We start from the raw sequence: 26,543 nt of genomic DNA, 5'->3' as shown, positions 1-26,543 counted from the left end.
TACTTGGAACAAATTCTTTTTTTATTGTGCAATTAATAATGCTGAGACTGCTATTTAAAATGTGAATGGATTCGTCTTTCTGGTTTGAGCGTTATTGGTAGTGAAGCTGAGGGCAGCACTGAAAACATTTGCTGGGACGTAATTTTGGCAGAGAGCAAACCCTGGGATGCGAGAGGCTGGTTTCATACCCAGAGCCTTTGGAACCAGTCTTACAGCACTGAAAGTGTTTGAATCTGCCAGCAGACATGACCGTCAGTCCAATTTCATCCTGTTTATTCAGCTAGCAAATATGTAGTTAAGGTGGGACTGGCTGTGATCTAATTCTTCTGAGAGAGGCTCATATGGTTTCTGCCAAAAGAAGAAACTAGAGGCATTGTTATCATTAAATGAAGTCCTCTTCATTGTGCAAAGACCACCTCCCTGAGTGAACACATGCTCCAGGTGGATGCTTCCACCAAGGTCCTGTTTAACAACACCCATCACATATCTGAAGCTCAAGAGCACAAGGCTGCAAGATGCATTTAACCATTTGCTTGCATTCAAACACGCTTAAAGGATTTTCCATACAAAGGCAGCTTGTTGAGTTGGAAGCTGGCTGCACTTCCAATGTGATTCTGGGTAAATTATGCAGGGAATTAATTGATAACACCTTTGGAATCTGTAGTCAAGGACTGCAGCTGATGTAAATCAGCATTGCTGCATTGATTTTGAGAGCGGAGAACTTGGCTTTGTCTTTCCACCAGTTTATTCACCAGGGATAACTCAGAAGAAAATGGCTGTTTGATTCCTCGTGTGTGAACATACATTTTCTTCAGATTATGCCATGTCACCACAGGGACTTTACATGTCAAAGTGCAACTGCATAGTAAGATTTTGAACAAATATAGTCTTTCACATTTTCATTATATTATCCTTATAGAAATTCATCTCAACCAGATGTAATCTGGAGAGTGGAAGAGGGTTTCATGGTTATTGATTACATCATGCAAATCCATTTGGGAGACTCTTGTGAACGTCAGAATTTGGCACAGATTTGGAAAATTTCATATCCTGTTGGCAGAGAAAGCTGAATAGAAATATTCAACAATCAGATTTTCAAAGAAGTTGAACCTATGCAGCTCTTCACATTTCCATCGCAGCGTTCCAGGTTTTGACACAGTTGAGAATCTGCTCGTTATCATCTACATGTTTCTCTTATGACGCTCTTAAAAAGGAGAAAAGAATCTCTGCAAAAACATCTCCCAGAGAAGAAAATATTGCCATCTCTGCCTGTGACCTCCAGAAGTGCACACAACTTCATGCTCTTGCCAGTCTATGGTGCCAGCCTGTGAATAATGGAAGCCCCCAGTCATTGTCTGTCTCCACAGCTGGTACCAGTCGCAAACTTGCAGGTATTTCTCTCTCAGTTGTGTAGCTGTATTTCAAGCATGAGTTTTATGAAAAATGATAAGGATTTCAGTTGTGAGCTAAAGTTCTGATGCTGCAGATTCCTGTTTGATTTCTCCACCACGGACATCTACTGCAGCTTTCCCTTTAAGGAGCACATCTATCAGATCTCTACTTCTAACTAATGGAAGATGTAGGAAGTTAATATTTGGGGAGACTGACTCATTGATCAAATTTGACAGATGGATACACAGATACAACACAGACACAATGACTGAATAGGCCTTAAGTCTCCGAGGAGACCTGCTAAAAATTACTCTGTGAAGAACAGACTCGCTTATTTATAAGCAGTTGCAGAATTACAGGTGGGGTTTCAGATGGATTGTGTAGTTTCTGCTTCAGCCAGGAGTATTTTGTCTGTAGAAATGAAAATCAAAATAGAAACTAAAGACGTGTGAAATGGGAAAATCAGAGCTTTCAGTAATTTATAGTTAGCTCAGAAGAGATGATTGCACACATACAATCTTCCTGCTCAATATGCTACGTGTTCATATTTCACTGAGACACAGAGGAAAAAAGCCATGATTACAAATGTCTACTCATACATTTACTTCTTTTTTTTTTCTTTTTTTAATTTCAATTTCTCGTTCATCATAATCAATTCATTCTTTCCTATTATGCCTTGATTGTAAATATGGCATTTTGGCGATAGGTGACAGAAGCACTCTGGGCCAGATGTGCTGGCTGCCTATGAAGGCATTGGCCATAGGATGTTAGTGGTTTAAAGTAACAGGAAACCTGAGGAATATAATAAATCAGGCTTTTCTGACTAGGTTTTTTGTACAGAGTATAACAAAATGTATTGAATAACTTAAGTATGTGTGAGCCTCCTGCCTACCAAATTGCTGGGGTCTGCCAGTGGAAAGCACACTAATTTGATGCTGGCCTCAAACAGAAAATTGTTAAACAAAAATTAGGTTTCAGCATTTTAACAAAAAATCAACATGGAGCTCAGTGTTAACAGGAGCCTAAGGATTTAACTAACTGTAATGAAAATAAAGAGAGACAAAATTCTTGACTTTCTAAGCCTCAGTCAGGAGAACAGTCTCTATTTCTGGATCCCAGCAAGAGCATGAAGGACAAAGCATGTACTGAAGGTGGGTTTTGATTCTTGTCTCTCTATGGCTATAGATTTCTTGAGGTCATAGGTTGACTTTCTCTACTTCTACTCATTTGTACTGACTTTTATTAACAGTAAGCAGAAGGTACAGGGCCAAATTCATCAAATTCATGACAGTGTTTATAAATTACCAATGAACACAAGATGTCAGAAGGGGCTTAGACCAGTGGTCCTCTCACATGGTGTCCTAGTCTTGATCTACCTGGTGGAAGGTGCTTAAGGAGACATAGAGGAACCACATCCCAGCTATTCCTTGTTAGGGAGCTTCTTTCTGCCCTAACAGAAACAATTATATTTCAGTGACACCCCCAGGGATAACCCTGCATGTGTCAGTGCAGCTCCTGGCTGAACAAGCTTCTTTCTGTCTCATAGCTGCCATTTTTTGAGAGAAGAATTGTCTCTCAATCTAAGGTGCTCTCTTTCCTGCTTTTCTTCTGGCTTTATCCACTGTGTCATTAAATTGTATGCATACTACGGACTTCCTTCTATGCCAACTTGTTATGACCATGAGCGCAGTTAATACTTTAAAAGTTATGAAGAGCTCCTACTTGAAATGCACCCACAAACCTTAGTCCTGGGCTATATTTCTTATACATTTCTTAATATATACTTTGGCTTCTGGCAGAGCTACAGGGAGTGAGTGCAGCATGCAGCACGCAGCATTTCCCAGACTGTGTAGCTTGGCACCAGAAAATAATTTCTCCAGATTTCAAAACCTGTCAGGATGCTCTATCGAAACCGCTCCGCATTTAAGATGTGCAACACTAAAATGTCACTTTTGGAGCCCAAACCGGAGTACCTTCAACTTTCTGATTGGCAGAAAACTGACAGTTAAGCTCCACGGAATTTCCATGACAGCTGCAAACTCTCAAAAATACTTTGCTGCTGCAAAAACTATAGAGTGTGTTTTAAACGAACAATATGCCCTCTTCATACCTCATCACCAGAAAGAACACACTTTCCTCTTGAACATGAGCAATCCATGGTTTGATTTTTACTTTTTTCATCCAGACAAAGCAGTGGCTCCTACCTGCCACACAAAGCGGACTGTATTCCAGACATCTCTGGGAGGAGGAAGAGATGATACAGATGCTTGCGCAGATGTTTGGATCCAGTTCTCTTAATGTTCTATGCAGGATAAATATAACCTCCTTCCATGCATTTCAGAAGACTAGATTACGGCCCTATTCCATCCTTGGGATCTTGGAGAAAGCCAAGTCTCTAGCTAATATATTTATGCGACGTTCTGAGCTTGGCTTTCCTCCGCCCTCATGGGCCAAATCCTAATATGACCCAGTGCTCTCTCACATCAACTGGAGTTTTGCCTGAGTAAAGTATAAGTCAAAACTGAGCAATGCCTCCAGCTTTCAGTCCAGCACTTCCATTTCAGAAAAACTCATTGTATTATAAGAAGATATATCAGCTTCAGCCCATTGCTTTTTTATTTTTAATTTTTTTTTTTTTGTGATGATTTTGTAAAAACTGAAATAAGAGAAATAAGAGAAGGCAGGTCTCCTCCTTCCACTGCTGGAACTACACCCTTCCCTGAAAAAACCCACTCTCAGCAGGACACAAATCCTTCCCCAACCACTCATGTCTCCTGGTGCAGAGCTGGTTGGCACCCTGTGCTATTGCAGTCCATAGAAAGGTATCTTTGCTTAGGGACAAACCACTCCAGTCTCATTTTAATGTTGACTCCTATACCCTCTCCTTGCATTTTAATCAAACCCAAGAAATGACAAATGGTTTTGTAGGATCAATTCTGACAAACAACGTGGGAAGATTCAAATGGTCTTGGAGAAGGAGATGACAGGTCTCCAGCTGAAGAAAGGCTACTAAAAAATGCACGGCTCAGGGAGAATCCCAGGTAACAGATTCTCTATAAGAAGGGTTGTACATCTCCATTTTATGTATTGCTTTTGCAGTTTCCACATTAGCACAGGCAGTTCTAGACATGAATCTCATGGGTCCCAATACTGAGGCACTCTGAGGTCCCCTTCAGGCAGCTGGGGAAACTGTGAGGTGTCTGGGCTGCTGATTGTGGCAAAATGCAAGGAAATGTGCTGGAGGACTCTCTACCAGTGATTGTCACAGCTTGCATGATCCATCAGTCCCTTCCCAAATCAGCAGTCCCCAAGACTTTACCCATTAGTTGGATGAGCTCCTTTAGGATACAAGGGTAAAAAGTGGAGAGGGAATCACCTCTTTGTGTGGACCATGGGCCATTGGGTCAGAAAACATTGTGTGAATGGGACTGCCCCTGACACATATGTTGTAGTCCTGTTGTTTGGCCTCTATGTGTGTAGATATGCCATACTGCATGGGGGTTGCTTTCCACCAGGGTTGGGTGATAAGCAGTTCTGCTGCTTTCTGAGCTCACTCATCATCAGTATTTAAAATAATGGTGAGCCCTACGAAGACAAGAAACCAGCCAAATTCATCTTTGATGTCAATCCATTACAGCCAAATTCATCCATGATGTCAATCTATTAACTGTATATTTTAGAAGTGCCTTTATGTCTCTAATCAAAATGCTTCAATGCTTTCTGCTTTTGAAACATATTACAGCCAAATGACTGAGCAATCATCACAACAATCCAATGAATGAGCTGGATAAGCAAGATTATGCATGGAGAAACTAAGAGAAAGAGACCACACAGCAAGTAGTGTGAGCCATGGGATTTGGAATTGGGATTTCTTTTGCTCTGTGCAAAATCCACTAGGCCCTGCTCCTCCGTATGATCTCATGAAAGAAGTATATTTTCCATCTGCAAGGAACTCCTAATAGTATCAGCTAAGTGCAAATTAGTATGATCATTAGCTGCTCTTTGAATGAGACAGCTGCCAGGAAGCCTGTGTGCATGTTTGAGGAAGAATTCCTAATGTCTGTGTCTGGAGGAGTATAAATACTTCTATTCCCCTCCAGTAGCCTAATTAGATTTTGCTCTGTTTATTAGAAGAGTTCAGTTGCCTGCTTAACGTGAAATAAAATCCTCACAATTAAGAAGTCATGAGCAGCAAAGCTTACAGTATGCTTTGAGAAATTTTCCTTTCATATCAGCAACGATGAAATCCTCCAGTGTTAAATAAAGTGAAAGCAGAAGTGTGTTTAGATCCAGCAGTCATGATCAAAACAGTATCAGGGGTAGAAGGAGGGTGGGAAGGGGAAATTGTGCCATTGAAATGGTGCCTCAAATAAGATAATTACTTGGAAATTTGTATTTTTAAGCACACGGCAGACTGGAGGAAATGTCTTTCCTTTTGGGTTTTACTATGAAACAAATAAAAGAAAGAGACTCCTCTGTTACAAAGATGCTCTTCAGGACTCCTCACCTCCTCCTGCAAACAAAGTAGCATCTGTGCCCAATGATCACATGAAGATGGGCTAATATCTAGATCTAAGTCCATTTGAACATCTTCAGTATCCTTCCAGACTTAAACCTCGCTGGTCTCAATGCCCTTAATGATGCAAAATAGTCTCCAGGAATATCCATATCCATAACAAATTAATTTGTCTAAATTTCCTTCTGGTCTTGATAAATATCCATGGAGGATAATTAGATGTTTGCTAAAACTTAACTCCAATCATGCAGCCCTCAAAACATCCATATACTATTTGAGATACTGAAGTCTGGAGAACCAGAAAATGCAACTGATGTTCTATTTTCTTTGATTTTATCAGGAGAAACTAGCAGTGAGACGCACATGAAGTCATTTACAACCTACAATAAGGAGTTTTCCAAATGGGCTCTGACAGGTAACCCCAAAATTCTACTGGAAAAATGATTGTCTAAGGTTGGGTTGGATGGGGCTCTGAACAACCTAATGGAGCTGCGGGTGTTCATTGCAGGGGAGTTGCATTAGTTGGTCTTTAAAGGTTCCTTCAGACTTAGATGATTCAATGATTCTTTCCCCTAATAATCTGAGAAAACATGTGTGTCTGGTGCAGGATGCACAGGTGATGGGGTGCACCCTGACCATCCCATTGCTTAGCAGAAAACTGATATACAGCCACAGGCACGATGAGATCCCACTTCTCATGGATCATTCAGAATGATGTTCAAACTTAGATCTAAGGACAAGGCAGGAAGGTTGGTGCAGAAAGCAAGTTCTGGAGCCATAGAAAGAAAAGAGCAACCAGGAAGCTAGAAGTCAAGGGAGGAAAGAGACTAAAAATCTAAAGCTTTCTCTAAAAAGCAAAGGCATTTGTGTAACCTAAGGGACTAGAAGTGCCTTTTGGCCCACAATATGGTTTTCCTCGGCACGTGCCCAGCCACAAAAGTCTGTGTGGTTCTTCTATTTTCCCAAGTCTTTTGAAATACAGATGCAGGAGTCTCGAATCCCTGCACATCTTTGCATTCCTTAAGAAATTGGCCCACCAAGTAGTTGTAATTCAGGATACCACCGTACACCCACGTGTAAGATTCCTTAACAACTATGCACATTTTTAGGCTCAGATATTTTAGAATTGTTTTCACTGTGCCTGAGCTGTAATTGGCTCAGCTTCCCAAGTGTTGGATCATCTAACTAGAGTGATTTTTGACTCGGAGCCCAGGCACCATATCAAAACATTTATCAATTAATCATAAAAAGTAACTAACATTGTTGTCCACCCAAGAAAAACTGTCACTTACAGACTCATGTATGTTATTGCTTATGAAAGAGCTGCTATATAGAAGTTGATTTCCTGCACAGACCAGGTGGAAAATCTGCTGAAGGCAGAGGTCAAATCTAGTTTAATTTTATACCCTTTGTTAAGAATGTTCTCTCTCTCTCTCTCTCTCCTTTAAAAAAAAAAAAAAAAAAAGAAAAAAAAAAAAAAAGAAGAAAAAAAAGAAAATAGAAAACCACCCTTGTCTTCCTTTCCAAGTTTTCTAAAGTTAATTCATGTGGAAGAAGAAAAAAAGAAAAAAAAAAAAAAGAAAAAAAAAGAAAAAAAGATTAGGATAAAATTTCAAATATTAAATTCAAATGCAGGATTAATGAGTTTTATTTCAAGACCCAAGAGGTTGTCTGGAATTTAGGACATTTTTTTAGTAGCAGACACAAGACATAGCCAGATGCCGTCGTTTTTTTGGACCAGCTCAGCACAAATTTAGCACCTTGAAGGAGAAATTTTATGTCTGTTTTGTAAAGCAAACATTTCAACTTCTCCAAATTCTGTTGTCCAGGAGGTATTACTGTTTCATTGGATGAAAGAATGAATATAAAATAATGCTGACTGGTGGTTCTTGCGTGTAGTAATTGCCAACCCCTGTCACTGTCACTGCAGGTGATATAGATCTCTCTCTCTCTCTCTCTCTCTTTTAAATAACGTAAATCAATCCAGCCAAAAAAATGAATTAAAACATTTCCTGTAGCCAAATTCAAGACAGCCTTTGCAACACGTTGCATGAAGGAGCTTTTTGCAACTTGGTTCCTCAAAGACCAGCAGGGAGCAGCTTGGCAGAGTTACAAATGCAACTCTTCTCATGCCCTTAGAGATAGCATGGCAAACCAAGGGATCATGAGCTGCTCCACTTCACACCCTGTCCCTAAGGCAAAGGACTTGTAGGCCAAACCCATCCCTTCATGAGTTTATTTTATCATCACAAAAATTCACAGCATCCAACTTCCTTCTCAAGAATGGCCACACTAAAAAATAGTGGTGTTTCAGGTGACCGTTGCTACTTTGGTCAATAAAGAAAGAAACATTTTTTTTCAGTCAATACTACACTTACTGATGAGTCAAGAAAAGCCAGTAATACCTGCAAAACATAGCCTGCAGATCTAGAGCAGTTTGTCCAGACCACAGTGCCTCTTGGACTGCCAAAAGTATTTAGCAGTGGCCTGACAGTGCTCCACTTGAAATCAAAGAATAAAATCCCTGTTGAGTTCAACAGAAGGAGACCATGTTCTATGCATCAGCAATGAACTCTTAATGGGAAAGGACCAAAACCTTGCAGCGAATACCTTCAAACATTGGATTCTTGTGTTGAAAGATTCCAATTATCGCAAGAAAACACCGGCGTTTCAGTTTCATGTTCTGGTTTTTCTTCAAATTGACATACCACGGTCTGTAAATAGCACCAAAACTGAAAAATCGTTCTGTTTAAATTCCCTCATAGCATTTCATTTCACCTATGTGGAATTAATGTAATTCGCTGTAATGTGAACAGGTAATTAGGATCTGGTGACAGGCATGCTTTGGATGAACCATTCCATTTAGTGCTCATAAATGATTTCTTCTGATTACACTTTGAGTTGGAAATGCTACAAGAACAAGTTTCTTTTCTTTTTTCCTCTGTAGTTCCAGTTCAGTTTCTTGTCAGCTGTGACTTTGTCCTTCCCAACTGCCCAACATGACATCCTATTTTTACCAGTGATGGAGGTTTGGAATTAAATCTTCCCTTTCCTAATGGATGTATGTCATGCATCTGATTTTGCACAGGTTGGACTACGATATGTGTAGTTGTCAGGAATTTTAGATTATAACTGCCATGAGCTATTCCAGCTACAGTGGTGAACCATTGTCTGATGAAGTGAAAAGCTTTGCAAAGCTACAGTAACTGCAACAGGATTTTACTTAACATGATACTCATGCCTCTTCTGGTTTGCTCTCATCTTTGAAGTCTTTTTGTCAGCACTTTAAAAAGGAAAATCTCTCTAAAACCCTAATTAAAGTTTGGTGAAGACTCAGTGTTTCATCCAGTCTAACAGAAAAATCCATGCTTTGTGGCATCAATGGCATGTGTCTATGTTTCACTCAGGATATGCTATGGGAAATTTGTTTCCTATACTCTACTTTGCACATCTATCAATACTGTGCAACTTGACCCAAAACACTCATGTCCAAAAGTTGCCCCCAAATATGTTGCATCACTGTGACTCATTGTCCAAGCTCAGCTAAAGGAGGGAAGCCAAGGGAAATGCTATCCAAAGGAAGGCAGCAAGAGCAGAAATGTATCCGATACACCAACAGGATGTGAACCCTACACGATGTCTTCCTTCTATGAGAACGCATACTCTTAACACAATAAAACATTGGGCTGTGATCCCACCTGGACTGCGCGTGTACCTCATAAGGCTGCTTAGCTGGATAGGTTTGATAGCTTTCATTTCTTGGCCTGGACCTCAGTGTGAAATATTCCCACAGTCAGATGCTCATTTACGTAGTGAACAAACAATGAGGTCTCCCAGTGACCAGAAAACAGACATACGAGCCAAAACCAGGACCGGGTGGAAGCCTGCACAGTGACCAGTTGCTCCACACCTGGCTCAGGGGCTTGGGGATATTTTACATGGTGCTGTGAGTCTTTATGGGCACTCCATCTATCATTACACTGATTAAAAAAAAAGAGAGAGAGAAAAGCCCAGCAAAAATTAATAAAGTGAAGATTTTTATGGGCCTAGGAGGAGCTAACCTGGAAATATCATTGGCACAAATAGAGCTGTTCAGCAGACAATAGCACTCTGCTATTGCCATCAGTTTGTTTATCCAAACACAGCCATCCTCATTGTGAATTCCCCATCCTGCTGGTCCCCAGTGTGGTGAGTATCACCACTGCCCTCCCACTGGTGGAACGCAGCACGGCTGTGATTGCCATGCTGACAGCTTTATTGTCTCCCTGACCTTGCTATTTTTAAAGAAACGGGTTATCTCAGTGATGTAAACAGGTCTTCCTCATTCAGTTATGTCATCCCCATTGCAGGGTGCTGGAACCTTTGCTCCTCTCTCACTTGTGCTGTCGAGTCAGCTGTTTCAGGTGCCTGGCAGCGTAAGGCACTGGTTGTACTGACAGCTGCATGGAGAGATGCAATGATTTTTTAACTCAATCAGAAAATACACTTTATATTTCCTTTTCAGACCTGCTGCATCCAAACTGTTAGGAAACATTAAACTAGCCAAATCCTTGAAGCCATAACTTAACACAAGATGAGTGCATCCAGGCTGTATTTGGTTATGGAAGCTTCTGGGTTGAGCACATTTAAATGTGGAGTTGGACACGGAAATGTACAACTTTTACTACAAGTTTTACTGCATGAATGGTTCTCCAGAAGGAGAAATGCAGTAAGCAGGTAAATGCCAAAATGAAATAGTAAAAAACAGCACTGCTGTTCCTATTTGAAGGTACTTGCTTCAAAAAAGAGAGTGGATAAAATGATCAGACCTTCAGCTAGGGAGAATAATGCATTTTAGATGGTTTACTGATTCAGATTTGTTAAAGGCTTAGTGTCTAAGTCACTTTCCTGGGACAGAGGTGGTCATGGTTTCAGAAGAGGTTAAAGTTGTGGTTAACTTAGAAGAGCACTTAATGATTTAGTAACTGTTTATCTAGGGGTCACTGTATGTAAAGTATTCAACCAGCAGGATAAGAATGAAATGGAAAATGTCACTTCTCCAGTTCTAAAATTCCTGCCTTCTGTCCTTATTCCATGACCAAGGAAGTGCCTGAAGCAGGAGATAGACCAGCTCTGTCAGGAAGCCTTTTCCTAATTCCCATGGAATGTGAACAACTTTTTTTAATCTCATCTGGAATGAGGAAATAAAATTAAAAATAAAAATAAAAATGAATTCTTCTTGGATTAATGCAGTCCAAACATGGCCAGAAGTGTCTAAGCAGCTCCAAATCATTTCCCCAACCTACACTCCTCTTGACCCCAATGTCAAGTGTGTTATGAGATTATCTCAAAACTGCCTGGAAGGTTTCACTCTGGCCTCTAAGTCAACAGGTAGGCCTTGAGAGACATCCCTTAAGGTAAGTGGGGTTCTCTCCTACTCCTCTATTACTGCTTAGACCCTGGGAATGGGAAGAAGACTTTATGGGTCAGTATGTCCTACCACATTCCCTGTAGGTGGATATAGGTGCATCTGGGGGCCTCCAGGGAATAGCCAGTGGGTGTAAACTATGCAGTGATGTTGTTCCCATAATGTCATATCAGGAAAAAGTGGTCTGGAATGAAATATAACTCAGTTGCTTACTGTTCACCCTCCTGTTTCAAAGGAGTTCATTACTGCAGATAAGCAAATTGAAAATGATGTCATGGATCCCATAGGGCACAGAAATACATTGCCATTTGTCCAGTTGGAGTACAACTCTTATTAGTATGAAATAACACAGTATTTGGGACTCAATAGAAAAGAAACAAAGCTGGAATTTGAGAAAAAAAAACACACCTATAGCTTTTAACTCATTGCTGTGAACATGTAAAGCTACTGTAAATGAGTGCCTTAACATGAAAACTCTGTGGACTAAAGAATTAAAGAAAATGCAATCAGCAGATTACTAAATACCAATGGGAAATTTAGAGCTATAGAACAAAATCCCAGAGCATTAAAGGATTTAGTGCTTGGCATTGATGAGAAGCAAATCTTTGGATTTCCATTTCTATCCTTAATTAGTAACAAAAGTTTATTTTAGCCTCAACTAAGTCACAAAAGATAACACGCCCTAAAAGAAAATAGAAAGTAGTGTAATAAACATCATAAAATGTCTTATTAAAAAATTAGAAGAAAAAAGAATAGTTTCTAATGGAAAATTAATTTCCAGCACTTCCATTTCCTTTTGTTTTCTTGTCTTCCCACCCATACTCAGCTCTTTTCTAATAACATTAATCTCTATACTAGAAAGGTTACCTAGGGTGGTAACAAAGATAGCATTTTAAACCCAAAAGGGAGGCTCCCTTTTAAAAGGGACATTTTAGGAGTGTTCTCGTTCTTTCACAGCTTGGTTATTGAAAGTTTGCTGTCTCTCTGCCCAGTTCCCAGGGCCTCGTGCTGAATATAGGACCTAATATGGTTGATCTGTACTTCTAGATGGATTCAGTTCTGAAAAAAAAAAAAAAAAGAAAAAAAAGAAAAGAAAAGAAAAGAAAAGAAAAAAAGAAAAAAAGAAAAAAAGAAAAAAAGAAAAAAAGAAAAAAAGAAAAAAAGAAAAAAAGAAAAAAAGAAAAAAAGAAAAAAAGAAAAAAAGAAAAAAAGAAAAAAAGAAAAAAAGAAAAAAAACCCATCTGTGTCAAATGGGGTATTTTTTTATATAGGCTCTGTGGGACAGAGGAAAGATAAAGCCCTTCTGACTAATCAGCAGACCTGCAGCTTGGTTAGCTGATGTCCTACCAGCATTCTGTCTGGCCTGGAGCTTGCCCAGCTGCCCAAATACATGGGGGATTTGGAATCTGATTTCCTGAGCTGTGATACAGACTCCCATAGCAAATCCTGCAGTGCTTTGAGCTTCAAGTAATGTTGTGAAAGAGAAGATTTATTTCAGAACGGGGAAAGAAAAGGACACTCTGTGATGACTGAATAATGTGCTAAGAGGAGAATGAGATGCTAAAGACATAGGAATGGATTCATGGGTTCACAGCTTCAAGAGCCCAAGAGTAAAATCTGGAAAAATGTGGAAAATGAGGAAAGCTGGACATGGAACAAGAAGGGGCTTCAATCACCTTATACATCTCCTTCTGTAGTGGATAATAAGTCAAATAATTCTCATCATAAATGCAATAAACTCCCCTAGAAGAAGAGATTCAATTATTTGCTCTGACTTTATGTACTACAGCTGCTCCAGAACCTCATTTCAACATCTTCTGCTGATTTCTACCCACCTGTGGAGTCTGTGTTAGGAAATACGATAAAGACAGATAAAAAGGATTAAAAATGTGCAGCACAAAAGCCAAGGTCAGCAAGCTTGGTCCAAGAGCTGAAATACTCATAACAGGCTCATATGTTCAACAACATAACCTCTAGATTCAATTTTAACCTCTTGGTTTACCTTGAGATGCATCACGCAGAGTGTCACTGGGGTCACCTCTGTGCTAATCCCAGTAGATAAAAGATCATCTCTTGCATGGACTCAGCCTATTTAGCTCTGTTGAACTGTACTTGCTGACTTCTTACCATGGCCTTAAGTTTTCTGGGGCTCCAAAAGGACCACACCATAACTGCAATCACGATTTTGAAGCCATTTGTCCATATTTGTAGGCTGAAGTGAGGCAGAATGCTCTCTACTGCTCATGTCCTTCTTTCCATCTCCTATTCTTCACTTTTGAAGCCCATAATGGTATGAAGGAAGGAACAGTGTTGGCTCCACCTGAGAAATCACATCTTTGACCCAGCATTGAGCCAAAGTTCAAATAGAATTTGTACACCTCTTGCCTAAAATTCAGCTCCACCTTGCAAAATGGGGCCATCAGGTTTTGTCTGCTTCCCTTAATCTCCCACAGGATTGTGTCCAAACCTTAGGTCCTCTGAGCATACAGTGAGCAGAATTGTATTAAGTACGGACAACTCCAAAAGATTCAAAGCATTTAGGTCTCAAAAGTTACGATATATCTTTAAAATGATGAACTAAGAAACAATCTACTTTGAATTAGTTTTACTTGTCCTGTGGTTTGCAGGCCCTTAAGTCAATAACTGTTCTGGATCTTTACGCTCAGGGTAAACCTCTGCTTGCTCACTCTGGGGCTTTGATGGATATCTGTGCATCTGAGATAAGCAGCCCTCTGATTTAGAGTGCATGAGCAGCTCACGGATTTGAATGTTCTTTGCCCTTGTGACATTTCTGCCATTGTGAGAAGGAAAACAGCAACGGGGGAAGGTGATGGGTGAGCGTGGCAGAGCCAGGAGCTGGGATTTCCATCTCGTGGGTTGCCCTGTGCTTGCTCTGAGAAGAGAAAAAGCAACTCACCCCCTTGTTTTTTTTGGTTTGTTAAAATAACAGCTCCATATTCCCAGGGGCAAATGTCAGGAGTAATTGCATGCAAATTGCACTGGATTCATGCTAACGCACCCATTGCCACCCAAGGGCTCCTGAAGAGTTAATATCGAGGGCTCACAGGAGTTCAGTTAATTTACAACTGGAGACCTTTATCATCTCACACTGACATTGAGGGCTCACATTTCGCACTTAATTACTTGTTCAGCAATCACGCCTGGAAGAGATAGATGTGTTTCTGTGTTTAGCCCATGCAGCTGTGAATTGTTTATTTACTTATCGTCAGGCCGGGAATGACTGTAATTTAAAGGTTCAGATCTCTGCTACCCTGAGCAGTGCAGGTCTTCCTTTAAACACTTCCATATTGCCATGGTGGAATTTCATTGGCAATGCCCATCTTCTCCTCCTGTTCCGGGTAATGGGGCCAGCAGGTGTTACTGGTTATCAGTGACTGTGAGTATTTACACCAAACAGTCGCTGCCAAGTTCACAATCATAACGAAGATCCTCAGAGATAAATTTTGAAAGGTAAAAATCAGGCCAAGGAGATAAGTGAGATGAATTCCAGTAACTCGGCTTCTGGGTAATGATTCCTATCTTGGCGCTGAAGGAGCTGAATCCCAGCAGCTTCAAACAGTGGCTCACAGCAATTCATAGGCCAAATGGTGCAATTACAAGTTAAGCTGTCAAATGGTGACCAGATGGCTTTATCTTTCACACCAGAGGCCTGAGAAGTCGGTAGGTGTGACCTTTATGCACACTCATCCACCTGCATGGGGTCTGCAAACACCCACAGCCCATCACACCCAACCATGTGCACTGACATCCACCCTCGGCTTTCATAATTGTGGAGTAAGGCTGTGTGAAATGATCACAGAGTCATAGAACCATTAAGATTGGAAAAGACCACTAAGATCATTACATCCAACCCCAGTCCATCTCCACCGTGCCCACTGACCATGTCCCTCAGTGCCATATCTCCATGGTTATGGAGCATCTACAGCGATGGTGACACCCCCACCCTCCCTGGGCAGCTGTGCCAATGTACTATCACTCTTCTGGAGAAGAAATGTTCCTAAGATCCAAGAAGGGAAGGGAAGGGAAGGGAAGGGAAGGGAAGGGAAGGGAAGGGAAGGGAAGGGAAGGGAAGGGAAGGGAAGGGAAGGGAAGGGAAGGGAAGGGAAGGGAAGGGAAGGGAAGGGAAGGGAAGGGAAGGGAAGGGAAGGGAAGGGAAGGGAAGGGAAGGGAAGGGAAGGGAAGGGAAGGGAAGGGAAGGGAAGGGAAGGGAAGGATAAGATTAATTTAAGATGTCAGAAAGGTGGTAAGCTGCTTAATAGAACATTCAGCTTTTGAATGCTTTCAGGCTGTTGGCAGTGTATCCATGTATGCACTTGCACTGCAAACTATGCAAAACAGCAAGCCTAAAATTGCAGCTTTCACAGAGGACCAAAATTAGCAACTTAGAAATGTTGCAGGATTTATAAACACAGGCTGCAAAGCATGAATACTTACAAGCAGAAACTGAGTCAGTAACAGGCTGAAGCTAAACAGAAAATTCATGGTGAGGAAAAAGTGATTAACAGAAGTCTGAATGAAGTCCCATATGTTCAGGCACACTGTGCAGTATGCATTAGTGCAGGTGGCATGAGCAAAACAGACTCAGTCTGGATCTGGGACAGCCACCTCCTCCTGACTATGGGAACAGAAAGAAATCCTTAAATTCTTATTTCTTTCAGAATTTGGCTTTTTTTTTTTTTTTTTTTTTTTTTTTTAACCTTTTTCTTTCAGGTGTTTGGTTCTACTCACCCTGCCCCACTGTTAACAGCGGCGTATATATTTGGGGTTGCAGCCTCAGCTGAAGTAAATAGGGAATTAACTGAGGAGTAATGGGGTGGGCATGCAGAGATCACCCCTCCTGCTGCTGCTTCAGAGGGGCTTTTCTTTCCCCCTAATACATAGAAGAAATTCCTTGTCAGTGTGGGGTGGCCTGGGAAGGATGTGACACAGTCCTGCAATAGGATGCCGGATGCAAATAGTACAGGGGGAGAGGGAGGACACTGCCTTCACACCTGTATTGTTTTTGTGATATACATACACAGCAATCGACTTGGTGGTAGCCATGTGATTCTCAAATCCATTTGCTGCACTGTTGTAGAGGAGCACTTGTGCATTTGGGACAGAGCTCTGTACCCCAACATTTGCTCATCATCTTCTCGTGTCTCAAAGAGATTTTATCAGCCTGGCATAGGAGAATTCCCCAAATGTTTTCATTAAGAGCAGCTTTTGGTGCCAGCAATGAATATTACTATATTACTGAAAGGAATCAAAAGCTGAAGTGCCTGCGTGTACAGTTAATCTATCCAAACAGAAAATGTTTCTTAAAAAATTACAGCGCTATTTTCATAGCAAACCTCAGCCAAACTCAAAACCGAATAAATAGAATATGTTCTTTTAAAATTAATTTATTATTATTTTTTTTTAAATCATGGGCAAAAATACTTTCTTTGCTTTCATTCATCAGCTAATACTTCCCTCCCACCCCCCAACCATGGGGTGGCTGTAAAGGCAGCCACCCCATTGCCCCAGCCTATTGAGAGCCTAAATATAGGCAGAAGGCTAGATAGAGATTGCTCAAGGAGGCTGTGGACGCCCCATACCTGGAAGCATTCAAGGCCAGGCTGGATGTGGCTCTGGGCAGCCCTGTCTAGAGGCTGACAAACCTGTACATAGCAGGGGAATTAAAACTAGATGGTCCTTTTCGACCCAGGCCATTCTATTATGAAGCAGTGATTTAGGCTTGCATCGCTGCCCAAGACCACAGCAGGAATCTCCCAAGCCTCATCCCATCTTTTCCTCCCCCAAACGCTGCTCACTTTCCATTCCACACTATGAAGTCTGTGACCACACCATGTGCAGTGTGTGAGGACCCAAAAACGCCACTAAAAATGACTAGAAGAGAGGATGCTTGAATGGGCAGACGTGGTAACCTGACCCCTGGGTGCCTGCAGCCCCCTTTTTGTTTGTTTGTTTGCTCTGCTCGACTTCCCAGCTGCAATCCAAACCAGGGTCATGAAAATGCTCTAACGCTTGTCAACACTTTAACTCTTTCCATAGGTGATTTCCTACAAGGTGGGGGTGTCATAGAAAATAGATTTCTATTTCTCCCACCTGAGTTCCCTGTATGAAAGGGAAGTTGTGTTTAGGTGCCATTCCCCCCATATTTGTGTGCTGCTAGAGGTTAGGAACAGGTAATGCCTGTTGAAATTTCCACCAGCCAGTGGCAAACTCTACAGCTGTTGGCTTTGATATTGGTTTTCTCCCATCCAAGGGGGGGAAAAAAATCTCACTCCAGCTTCTCATTGATTTTTCATGGAAATTCACCCATTTCTCCCAGTTTAAGATCCGTTCTCTGATTTCTCCCTCATTATCATATCCCTTTGCACCTAAAATGAAGCCCTGCTTTGTCTCAGTTTGGGACGATGATTGCATTATTAGTGCAGGGCAAAAGCTCCAGTTTGCCAGAGGTGTCCTGGTGATGAATGACAGAAATTAATTATGAAAAAAATAAGTAAAGAAGGGGGAAAATAAATAAAGAATATCGAGAAAATTCACCTTAAGAAAAGGGAAAAGAAAGAAAGACTAAAAAGAAGTTACACAAAACATGAAACCTGGCATTATCAGCCACTGTGTAATGTGATTGTGCCTTTGTGCAGAACACGCTAATAGGCTCATGGTTAGAGAATTAACCGCTGCTAAGGCTTTAGGTTCTCCTTTTGGAAACCACACTTCTCCCTGCCTCTGTTTGTTTTGCTTTCGATGACTGTCGCTCCCCTCCTTGGCTGCAGCCCTCCTGGATGCAGCTGAGGATTGATACGGGGGTGTGTGTGTGAATGAATTGCATTTCTGCAGCCGCGGAGAACACAGCACGATGCGCTGGAATGAGGCATGCAACAATACGGTCTCCTCTGGAATTTTCAAGGGGATAAAACGGCCTTTCTCTTTGGATATATCATAGAGATGTTGGGATTCATTCACCCCTGTGGGCTCTCGCAGAAGTGTAGAGGACAGGAATTTCAACCTTATATATTAAAATGCATCTGGAACATGAACGCTCAGCAGAGCTGATCTAAGGTGTTGGAATGATGACTTTTGTACTTCTTCATTTAATCGCCGTGTTAAAAGGAAAGTGTTACGTGCACACTTATAATTAAAAAAGAAAAGCCTTTGAAAGCTGGAGTTGTCAAAACAGCCACAATATAACCTTGCAAGAGGAGCACAAACAAGCAGCATTGGTTACCATAAGAAACATCAAAAATCTGTCAAAATCTGCCCTGATCATTAACTAGATGAAAGTGTGGCACCGTGAAAAAGGCAAAAGCGAAAACAGCTTTAATGAATAAGAAAACTTCATACCCGATATGAATAAAGTAATTTTCCTAGATAAATCCAATACAACTCATAGGTTCTAAATGTGACTAAACACACCCTTCAGTCCTTCATTGTAAATCCAGATGCTTTAAAACCACTTAGGGAAACTCCTTCTTAAATCACATTGGTTTGATATATAAAGGCATATTGAGCTCTTTAGAGCGTTTTCCTTAAGTGAGTGCAAAGTCTGCCCTTTAAATTAAATGACAGCAAGAAGTCAGAGGGAAAAAAAAAAAGACACAAAACAAACAATAGCAAACAGTTTGAGATTGGTTCTGCTCCTGCTAACCTCACTGTAAATAAGGGAATGGCTCTAATTTAGATAATGAAATTTCACCGGTGTGAATTAAATTAAGCTAATTGTTTTGTGGTTGAATCTGTCCCTGCCTTTGCAAAAAAAATAGATACGCTTTAAAAGTAATAATAATAAAAGTATAAAAACTTTTTCAAGACTTGTTCACTAAGAATATTAAGAACAAAACATTATATTATATTATTATATCATAATTTATATTTGTTATATATACATTTGTTTTTGCTTCTGAATTACTGCTTAAAATCCCACCTTCAGGTTCAAAACCAGTGTCTGCCATACACACCCCGAATCTGTTGCATTTCTTCTTTTTCCTATTACTCTCCTCTCTCTGAGCACTGCATGGCATACCCCAGTCTGTAAGTCCATTTGCCAACGTGTGCAGCCACCCCTCAAGATAAGAGCCGAGGTATCAATGTTTGAACTTTCGGATAACAGGAAAAGATGGTGTATTATCTGTTGCATGCTATGCTTGATTGTTATGTTTTCTGAGTGCTCTCTAGTAACCAATTATTTTTGTAGTGATTCTAATTGCATATAAAGTAGAAGCAGCATGCGCCGCTTAAGGCAAGGGGGTATTAATTTGCTTTTGTGACACAGAAACCCATCCGATAAAATGACGGCGCTGTGTGTTGATAAAGCAAATTGTACCGTGAGCACAGAACAAGTGCTGAAAAGATAAATACGCTTTCAATTGCAATGCAAATACACGGCCCCTGCAGCAGAGCTGCCCCGTCCCGAGTGCACGGAGCCTTCTCCCTCCCGCACTGCAAAAGTCGCAATGCCACCTAATGGAGAGAGCCCGCACCTCGCAGGCATTTCCCCGATAGAGATCTTTGCTCAGCTTTAGCAGCTTTAAAAAAGATTTACAAAGCGATGGTTTCGATGGAAGAATAACAAAATCCTGTAGCAAAGGCTGGACAAATATTTTGATTTCCTTGCTTAGATGTCAACACGTGAAATGAGCAGCGCTGTCCCGACCCATCCCTGTCTCGTAGAGAGATACACGTGGCCCCTAATGTAAGAACCGGGGTTTTCTATGGGGTGCGCGGCTATGGGGCAGTAGTTCAGGTTCCCCCTATCCTGGTTGGCAGAAAACATGGAGACGTGATTCGGTTTGCAGAGAAATGTGAGCATAAACTCAGCTGCACCACGTCCTGCCCATTGGGGTCTGCTCAGGACACTTTCGTTTCCCCACAGCTCACCCCCAGCATCCCAGATGTGCACACAACCCTGAGAGTGTCATGGAGAAACCCAGAGCAGAGCACAGAGATGGGAGACAAATATCGCCTTCAGGAGTTCTTGGCATGTTGTAGATGGGTTGGTTTGCTTTCTTTTTTTTCTTTCAGCATTATATGCATGCACTTCATAGGAATAGTTTCAGTGCATATGCATAGGCAGGCATGCATCAGTGCTGAGGGGTGGGTGCGTGGAACTTAGTGCATGAAGCTGTAACCAGAGGAAAAACTTCTGGCACTGAGCAGACCCCACTCAGCTCCTTCAACTCTTCCCAGCTCACCCAAATCATGCTGTACTTCCACTGGTGCAACAAGTAGAGTTTGACCAACTTTTAGGACTGACTCCTAGTTTGAAGCTGAGTTAAGATTTCTTATCTAAACCCCGTCGGATGTAGGGCTATCGGAGAGCAGATTGCATTTTGCTCTTCCCCTTTGCACTCGAACAAAGCACCATTCTCTCTGACTCACTGATATTTTCCTTCACACCCAGAATTTGCCTCTGTTTTATTTCTATAGGGCCTGATCCAAAGCTCCTGCTGATTTTGGGGGGTTTCAATGACCATCCTTAGCTCCTGACCTGCTGCAGCCATCGGGACTTGGAATGATAAGCAGAAAACAGTGTAGAAAGGGGAGAAAAAGATGAGGGTCGTATTCTATATAAAGTGTTCCAAGCCTATTGCAAGCATCGCATCCCCCCCACTTTAAACATATGCTAATATGGTCAGAGTAAAGATAAACTATTAGAAAATAGTGTAAAACAGCAGAGGTGGAAAAACGCTGTAAAGAGCAGTGCTGCTACTCTCAAGGAAAAAAGAATGAGGAAAAAAAAAGGGGAGGTGAGGGGGATAATAATGAAATAAAGACGGAGAAGCCCAACAAAAGAGAACTCTAAGCAAATGAAAGAGATCAGAACAGATTTCCGTGTCTACTTTTCTATCTGTAGTTGGATCCCTGGTTGCAGTAGCAAAGACTGCGAGGATAGGACGCGAAGTGGGAAAGAAAGGACGGGAAAAAGAACAAAAGAAAACACAACAAAATTAAAAAGCAAAGGCAAAGGAAGCGAAGGCAGAGAGGTGGGGAGGCTGCAGCACGGAGCGGCGTCTCTGCCCCCGTCCCAGGAGCGCTGCGCAACGCGGAGATGGTGCAAAGCCGCGCTCGGAGGGGAGGAAGAGGAAGAGGAGGAGGGTTTCGGATGGGGAGAGGGAAGAGAAAAGTGCGGTACATACAGCTCGATGAGTCCGCCAGCCCCCAGCCTCCGTTCCTCTCCCTCCTCTCTCTCCCTCTTAAGTCAAAAAGGAAATGCGGTTCTTTTCGCAGAATCACAAAACTGAACCATCAGGAAGTTGGCAAAATCTCTAACTAAACAATCAATCGAGGAAATGCAACAAATTTCGAGCGAGCCGGGAGCTTCGCGGGGAGGGGAGCGAAAGGCCGGCGGGAGGCGCGCAGCACCGCGCAAATCCCGCGCAGCGCAATGCGCTCAGGGTACGGCGGTGCGCGCAACGCTGCGCGGGATTCGCGAAGGGCTCCGACCGCGATTCTTTCTCTCTGCTGCGTTTTTTTTTACCCCATGGGAACTCAACACCGGGGAAAGTGCTGGGGAAAGGCAGCGTCTCCGCGGGTGCGCAGTCCCGAGGAACTGTTTTCCCTTCCCACGGGCTGGGAATGGAGAGAAAAAGCAAAACCCTGTGGTGGAATTTCTCCCGAAAACGCGCATTGCACGAGGATGAACGTGTCGGGGAGTGGAGCTTTTTGCACAACCCCTGTTGGTCCTTATTTTCAACCATCCGCCCTTTTTTTCTCCTTGTCTCTGCGCGGTGATAAGGACAGAACGGCTCCTCTTCTCCTTACTCCAAACAAACAAATAAATAAAGGAATAAATACAAACTCCGGGAGTGGAGCGGCAGCATCGCACGGGAGTTGGGGGGAGGACTCTCTCCACTGGGTGAAGCACAGCAAAACCCTGCGAGGGGCTTTCTCTAAGGGAGGGGGCTTCCCCATATGCGGCTAAAGGCGGCTGTAACCCCCCAGTCCTCTCCTGCCCCTCCCGGAGGGTGCGGGGCCGGGGCCGGAGGAGCCGCCCTCCCCCAGAAATGCGGGACACGCTCCGGGGTCACTGCTAAAAGAAACACAAGTCCGTATTTTTTAATAAAGAGCGTTCTCTTGCGAGCTGGCTGCCTTCCACCCACCCCACGGATGAGCTGGCTCTGTAAACACTGAATAGAAGATTAACACTGCTGTTATAACCTCATAGAGAGATCTGTGCCTTATGAAAGCTTTTACTGCTGCTGATCTATGGGCTTCATAATGGTCCTTTTGTTTTAAGGGTGACAACAGCCCCCAGCCCTGCCATCCTCAAGCGGCCCCGGCTCCAATCCTTCCCCTGCCCCGGAGGCACCGGGTGTCCCCACAGCAAAAATCCGCCGAGCATTTATTACTATTATTATTTTGAAGGGTGATGTCTTTAGTTTTGGCAAGGTTTTGCTGTAGATATCGGCCTGTTCGCGTACAGCTCCTTACTGCCCGCCTATGACTCGAGGGAGGGGGGGGGACGAAAGCGATGTTATCTGCGAGTGGGAGTGAGGTAATTAATTATGGAAGCGGTGCTGCTTTGCAGCGTTGTTAATTGAGCTCTACCCCAGCACTGTAGTTGCAAATAGCACGGCAGGGCTGGCAATGGCAAGTTCATTAGCCCACGAATGACACAAACGCGCACCTGGTAGAGCTGCTTGTTTTTCTCTTGCCAGAATAACACCGGACTGAATTGCAAATCGGAGGAAGAGCCGGGTGCTCCGGGCCGGGCTGGGTGAGGGCTGAGAGCAGCCGGGACCCACCGCAGCTTTCCCTCCATCCATCCCTCACTGTTGCCCTCCGAGATCCGATGCAGCCAAAATGAAGTTTGAAATAAGAACAACCAGGAGAAGAATTTTAAAGGGGAGAAAAAGAAAAAAAAAAAAGGGGGGGGGGGGGGGGAGGAGGGGGGGAGGGGAAGGAAGGATAAAAGAAAAGAGGAAAAGGAAAAAAAGAAAGAAAAAAAGAAAGGGGGGGAAAGGGAAAAAAACAGGAAGAAAAAGGAAAAAGGGTAGTAGGAAAAATAGGAGAAAAAGAATGAAAAGTAGGGAGGGAAGGAAGAAAGAAAAAAGGATGAGAAAAGGAAAAAAAGGGCAAGGTGGGGGAACAAAGGGGGGAAAAAGAAAAAATAGAGAAGTCAAGTAAAGAGGTGGACAAGAATAGCAGTTCTGCTTTCCTCCCCAACTCCTTGCAAGCAGATGAGGCAAAGCTTTTCCTTGGGTAAGGATTTGTAAATCCTTCCTTTAATGCACAGCGGCGTTTTTTCCTCATTTACCCACACTGAAGAACACCGGCATGAGGTCGCTTTTGGATGACGGTGATTTAATTTGACTACAACTCCTATGACAGAAAGACCGCGGCACTGGAATAAAATGAGAATAAACCAGCAGATCGGGCTTAGAGAAGCCGGAAAACTGTCAGCCAAAACACACCGTAGTCAGAACGCGTTTTACCTTTATGAGACACTACAAATTGCTCCTATAGACACTTTGGAGACCTTTGAAATCCCTTCATTAGCTCTGGGATGCGTTTGACATTCGAGATCTTTGTATCCCCCAGGCGCCCAAAACCTTGAAAATCAGCTTTTATGAAAGCTAATAAAAATACGCAGAAAATAAAAAATAATTTAAAAAAATAGGGGGAAAATTCAAGATTTGAGAAAGGATTAGAGAAGGAAAGGAAAGGAAAGGAAAGGAAAGGAAAGGAAAGGAAAGGAAAGGAAAGGAAAGGAAAGGAAAGGAAAGGAAAGGAAAGGAAAGGAAAGGAAAGGAAAGGAAAGGAAAGGAAAGGAAAGGAAAGGAAAGGAAAGGAAAGGAAAGGAAAGGGAAACAACAACTCTCTGATGCGTTCCTGGAGATTTTTTAAGGATGGGTTAATTGTGGAGGAAATCCAAATAGGATTATTATTATTATTATTATTATTATTATTATTATTATTATTATTATTATTATTATTATTATTTACTTAAACGATTACTTTTAGAGCGAAAATATTTTATAAAGCAATCGAGCATTCATTTACATGTATAACTGACAAGCTTCTTTCGTTTCCGTCTTGGTAATATTTTTCCTCTTATTTCATTCCCGCACTATGCAATAACTCAGTCACTTTGAGGAACAAAGGGGAAATATAATAAGAAACATGACAGCAGCCGTGTGCCTTTTCTGCCCGCTAGCAGAGCGGCTTTGCATGTCACGTATTTTGTTTCCAGCCAAAACTAACGAGCCGAACGTCCTGCGTGATGGGGAAGGACGTATTTACGGCACGAACGGTGCACGCCGAGTGCTGGGACGCATCCCTCCTCCGGCACCATTAAGGAGAAAAGGGCCACGTGTTTTCCCCTTATTTCATCTCGTTATCCTATCGGCTCCGATTTAGGATCGCAGGGCATAGCACTCTCCCTGCAAAGAGAACCGGGGCTGTTCTCACCATCATTGAGGCACAAGAGCCATAAACCCAGTAGCCATTAGCAATGGGTAAATAAGTGTGAGGGCTATAGAGTTAAGTGCCGCATCCTTTAGATAAGGGCTTATCTACACGGGCATTAAACCCACGCTTGCCTCTTTAGCATGTAGAGCGCCCGGGGTGTCAGCTCCTATAGGAAAATATTTATCTATCCCTTTCTGACAGGAGGGTTTAATCCAGTCCAACCCGACTTGCCAGGAGAAACCTGTTTCTTGTTTTTGTTTGGATGGACTTTGTGGATTAAAACCCTTAAAAGGCTTTGGCTTCACTGCTTGCCCACAAAACAAACGAAAGATTATTTGGGTGGAGTGACATGGGGCTTAATAGATGATGCCTTCCGAGCCTCCCTCCTGTGAAAGTTCACCATTTGATCATACATACAGCCTGTTGGTAAGGCAAAGTTTATATATATATTAGAAAATAAAAAGGGGAGGAAAAAAAAAAAAAGAAAAAAAAAAAACAAGGAAAAGAAGAAGAAGAAAAAAGCAGCAACATCACAGGACCAGATCCTGCAGCTCACACTGTTTTGGGGGCACAGGACTGGGGTCATATGGTCCTGCAGATCTCACTGTAAATACCCCTGTGAGCATCACCCGGATCAGGCCAGGCAGGAGGACATGGCAAGGATTTCTAGATAGGGAAACCGAGGCCCTGAGAAGGAAGAATATTTTTCCTCCTAAAGTGCAATCTCAGTGGTAAAGCACAAGATTAAACCACAGGTTATTATTACCCCAAATCCACAGTGACTTTTAGATGAGAGTCTCTGCGTGGTTCATCCTGAAGTCCATGGAAATTTTAGCACTGCTTTCAAAGAAAAAGGCTGAAATGAGTGGCAAATATTCCCCTGTTATCAATCCTCTCTGTTTTATTTTAGCATATCTCCCAGCCCCATCTGGGGCCTGGCATTCAGAGAGGGGGGCTGCAGAGAAACGGGAGGATTGGTATGACTTGGTGCAGCAGAAAGTAAAACAACCGGCCTTCCAAGCAGCGGACGGCTGCAATCCAAACCTTTTCTTTCAGTTTAAAGTGCATGTTTTTAGTAGGGCACCCTTTTCTGATCAGTCTATAAAACCCTAAAATATGACGAGCTAGCTGGCAGCAAACTGCATAAGAACAGCAGACTGAATGATTCATGTGAAAGCCAAGTCATAACTTACTGTGAAACTGCACACAGAAAGTTCAGGGTTTGGACATGAACAGGAACCTTGCATGCCTTAACTTAATCCCGGGATAAGGGAACCAGATTACAAGAAAGCAGATTTTTCTCAGTAGCTGTCAGCTCTGAGGATAAGGTGATGGATATCATCTCACTATGTTCCTATCCCCATGTAGAAGCTAAAATCCAGAGACTCAGAAAGTAGGGGGAGTTTTGCCATTGATTGAAGTGAGAAGAGAGACAAAACCTCTTGTTATAGCAACAACATTCAATTACAATTGGTTTTGGCAGATCAGTGCCCTGTGTTTACAGTCTGCCTCACTTCAGCAATGGTCACTTGGGTGCAGGAATCATATTAACTTTATCAGCAATGTCAAGTAAACCTGGATTGCAGCATCAGGGCACAAGACAACTATCTTGCCCTGTGCAGGGCACCTCCCATCCCATTGACAGCAGGGAGATCTTAGGGCTCTCAGTTCTTTTCTGAGAAGGTTTAGGCCAAACCTATGAGGGTCTCCCTTGAGAGCTGTGGGAAATGGAATGTCCAAAGGAGATGGACACAGCCATGTGGGTCTTGCCTTCCATGGGGTCCCATCTGTTATCCCTCTGTGTTT

At 42.4% G+C, this 26,543-nt stretch overlaps 1 long non-coding RNA gene across 1 annotated transcript; it reads right to left on the bottom strand.

Moving 5' to 3' along the window:
* LOC107319407 (uncharacterized) lies at positions 1 to 21,538 on the bottom strand. Its single transcript, XR_004308664.2, has 2 exons — positions 21,464 to 21,538; positions 1 to 1,803 (listed from the first exon to the last, which is right to left on the bottom strand). It is a non-coding gene; the product is annotated as an uncharacterized LOC107319407 (long non-coding RNA).
* Between the last annotated feature and the right edge of the window lie 5,005 nt (positions 21,539 to 26,543).

The sequence above is a fragment of the Coturnix japonica genome, chromosome 6 (assembly GCF_054131305.1).
Source record: "Coturnix japonica strain WE chromosome 6, WE-NBRP24, whole genome shotgun sequence".
Taxonomy (NCBI): Eukaryota; Metazoa; Chordata; class Aves; order Galliformes; family Phasianidae; genus Coturnix; species Coturnix japonica.
This window is presented reverse-complemented; position numbering and strand designations above follow the sequence as displayed.